The following is a 4179-nucleotide window of genomic DNA, read 5'->3' as shown; positions in this document are numbered from 1 at the left end:
TCACCATCCGGCAGTCTGTGCCGGCTGAGGGGGACTGTTCATCTAATAATAATGCTTGTCACTGCAGCCCACACCCGCCCCAGCTCCCATTCCCAGCACACACATCAAACATCACCCTGCTTTCCCTGCCAGCAGCTTCCCGTCCCTGGCCCTCCTGCAAGAACTCTGGCTCCAGGCAACTTCTCAGGGATTCCATGGCTTATTTTTGCCTGACCAAGCTGATTTTTCCCCCCTCTCTTTTATTCTCTCAAGGTTTTGTTCCTAGCACAGTTGCTGGAGATGTTCTGGCTTTGCAGTGAACTGAAATGTTATTTGTTGCAGGGGAGGAAAAAAAAATAAACCAACAGTAAAGACTGCAGCTTCCCATAAAATAGGATTTTAGCCATCAGGGAAAATCTGAGGCCAGGAGTGGAAGTAAATGCTTCACTCTTCTGGCAACATTATTGCTATTTGCTTAAAGGAATCTACTTGGGGTTCAGTCACTAGTAGGCTTGATAGGAACAGAAGCCAAAAATGGCATCGGACAGACAAGCAGCTCATCCAGAGGGGTCCCCAAACAATAGTTGTTTCTTTCATTCATTCATTCCCTTAATAAATATTTGTTTTCAGCTGCCTTTTAAATGAAATTTTCTTTTCATCTGATGGAAATTGAGAACCATTGTGTGCCAGGCACTGTTGCAGGTGCTTACAATATATTGGTAAGCAGGACAGACAAGCTGTCCACCCTCATGAATCTCCTAGTCACGAGTAGCAACACCTTATAAAAAGATACCCAGCAACTTATGGAAGGGGAGAAAATATCCAAAAATACATATCTGACAAAGGACTAATACCCAGAATAAATAAAGAATTCCAACTCAACAATAAAAAAATTAAGCAACACAATTAAAAATAGGCAAAGGTAATCAGAAGATACTTCTCAAGTAAAGATAACCCAGTGGCCAACAGGCACATGAAAAGACACCCCACCTTACTAATTATTAGGGAAATGTCAAGGAAAAACCACAGTGAGATACCACTTCACAGTGAGATACCACCTCACAGGGAGATGTCACCTCACAGGGAGATACTACCTCCCAGTGAGATACCACATCACAATGAGACACCACCTCACAGGGAGATACCACCTCACAATGAGATACCACCTCACAATGAGATACCACCTCACAGTCAGATACAACCTCACAGTCAGATACAACCTCCCAGTGAGATACCACATCACAATGAGACACCACCTCACAGGGAGATACCACCTCACAATGAGATACCACCTCACAGTCAGATACAACCTCACAGGGAGACACCACCTCACAGTGAGATACACCTCATGGGGAGATACCATCTCACAGGGAGATACCTCTTCACAATGAGATACTACCTCACAGGGAGATATCACCTCACAGTGAGATACTACCTCACAGAGAGATACTACCTCAGAGTGAGATGCTACCTCACAGTGAGATGCCACATCACAATGAGATACTACCTCACAGGGAGATACCACCTCACAATGAGATAACACCTCACAGTTAGACACAAACTCACAGTGAGATACCACCTCACAATGAGATACTACCTCACAGGAAGATACCACCTCACAGGGAGATACCACCTCACAGTGAGATACCACATCACAATGAGATACCACCTCACAGTGTAGATACCACCTCACAGTGAGATATCACCTCATAGTGAGATACCACCTCACAATGAGATACCTGCTCAAGGTAAGATACCACCTCACAATGAGTTACCACCTCACAGTGAGATACCACCTCACAATGCAATACCCCCTCGAGGTGAGATACCCCCTCACAGTGAGATACCACCTCACAGGGAGATACCACCTCACAATGAGATATCACCTCACAGGAAGATATCACTTCACAATAAGATACCACCTCACAATGAGATACCACTGCACAGGGAGATACCACCTCACAGTGAGATACCACCTCACAATGAGACACCACCTCACAGTGATATACCACCTCACAGTGAGATACCACCTCACAATGAGATACCACCTCAAGGTGAGATACCATCTCACAGGCAGATACTACCTCACAGGGAGATACCATCTCACAATGAGATACCACCTCACAGTCAGATACAACCTCATAGGGAGATACCACCTCACAGTGAGAAACCACCTTGGGGAGATATCATCTCACAGGAATTACCACTTCACAATGAGATACTACCTTACAGGGAGATATCACCTCACAATGAGATACCAACTCACAGGGAGATACCACCTCACAATAAGATACCACCTCACGGGGAGATACCACCTCATGGGGAGATACGACCTCACAGTCAGATACAACCTCACAGCGAGATACCTCCTCACAGTGAGATACCACCTCACAGTGAGATACCAACTCATGGTGAGATACCACGTCACAGTGTGATACCACCTCACAGGAGATACCACCTCGAAGTGAGATACCACTTCACAGGAAGATACCACCTCACAGGGAGATACCATCTCATGGTGAGATACCACTCACAGTGAGATACCACCTCACAGTGAGATAATACCTCTGGGTGAGATAAGACCTCATAGTGAGATACCACCTCACAATGAAATACGACCTCACAACGAGATACCATGCATTAGGATGGGTACTGTAAAAAAAATCACAAAAAATATCAATGATTGATGAGAATGTGAGAGACTGGACGCCTGTGTACTGTTGGTGAGAATCTAAAAGAAGTGAAACATCAAGCAATTGTCTGTTTCCACTTCTGTATAGAAGAGCCTATGAGGTCAAATTCACAGACAAAGTAGAATGGTGATTGCTAAGCCTAAAGGCAGTGGAGGATACAACATTATTGCTTAATGGATGGAGAGTTTTAATTCTGCAAGGTGGGTGATGGTAATTGTGGCACAATAATGTGGATGTACTTAACACCACTAAACTATAAGTTTAAAGGTGGCTAAGAGAGTGAATTTTATGTAATATGTCCTTTACTTGAATTTTAAAAAATTACCCAAATTCATGGTTTAAAACTTTAACAACTACCATGTGGGAAAAGCAAAAGTGGTTCTGAGCAGGTATGACAGGGGTGTCCAAATTCTATTTGTTAAATGGACAGGGGGTGACAGTTAAGGAGAGACCTGGAGGAGTTAGAGGAGTCAAGAAGACAAAGAGAGAGGAAAGGGCATTCCAGGCAGAAGGGCCAGGGTGAGAAGGGCCCTGGATGAGAGGCCAGATGTCTGCGAGAAGGGCAGAATGAAAAAACATGGAGACTTGACATCTTTTGTGAGAACATCCTCCTAAGGAAAGTGTCACAAGAATTGAAAAGCAAGCATCCAAAGTACTCAATACTAATATGAAACCAATAGATGAACAACTATATGTCCACAAGAGAGAAAAACACAATTAAACTCAAATGGGGGGAGAAGGGAGAAGAAGAAACGGGGAGAGGGTAGGAGAAAGGGGGTGTGGAGTGCTTTAACCCAGTGGGTACAATGTAAGGGTATGTGGCAATCTCCTGGGTGAAAGGTTCAACTACAACTTGAACTTTACCTAGCAAACACAAACGATGTAACCTAATTTTTTGTACCCATATTATTTCATCTGAAATAATAAATGAACAAATCAAGGAATAAATGAAAAGAAAAGAAAAAGATCAAGATATTACAATGGGGGAAGGTGAGGTTGAAGACCAGAGAAGATGCCTGTATCTGAAGTCCAATGTATCTGAAGATGCCTGTATCTGAAATCATTAGACGGTTATAACCAGATTTATTGAGGCCAGATTTATATTTTAAAGAGCTGACTCCAGCTTCATTAAAAAGATCACTGTCAGGCAGAATGGATTGTAGGGGAAAAGCAAAGGCAGAGAGAGTAATTAGGGGGTTACTGCCCCAGTCCAGTAGAGATGTGATGATGGGCTGGAACACAGGGGCAGCAGGGAGTCTGGAGAGAGAATCCAGCAGCTGGTGACAAGTAAGTGGCCTCCATGAGTGATGGACTGGAACAAGTCTCCAGTGGGGCACCTGTGCCAGGTCGTGTTCTGAGGTGGGTAAGGTGACAGACCGGAAACAAGACACGAGATCAGAACTAAAAGCAAGCAAGGAAGGGGACAAGGGTTGGGGCAAGAGGCTGAGGAATGAGTGTCCGGATGCTGGAGGTCTGCTTTGCATGAATATCATGGCCCCAAGGCAGA

This window comes from Otolemur garnettii, unplaced genomic scaffold (genome assembly GCF_000181295.1).
Source record: "Otolemur garnettii isolate 467f Iridium unplaced genomic scaffold, OtoGar3 scaffold00038, whole genome shotgun sequence".
Taxonomy (NCBI): domain Eukaryota; kingdom Metazoa; phylum Chordata; class Mammalia; order Primates; family Galagidae; genus Otolemur; species Otolemur garnettii.
This window is presented reverse-complemented; position numbering follows the sequence as displayed.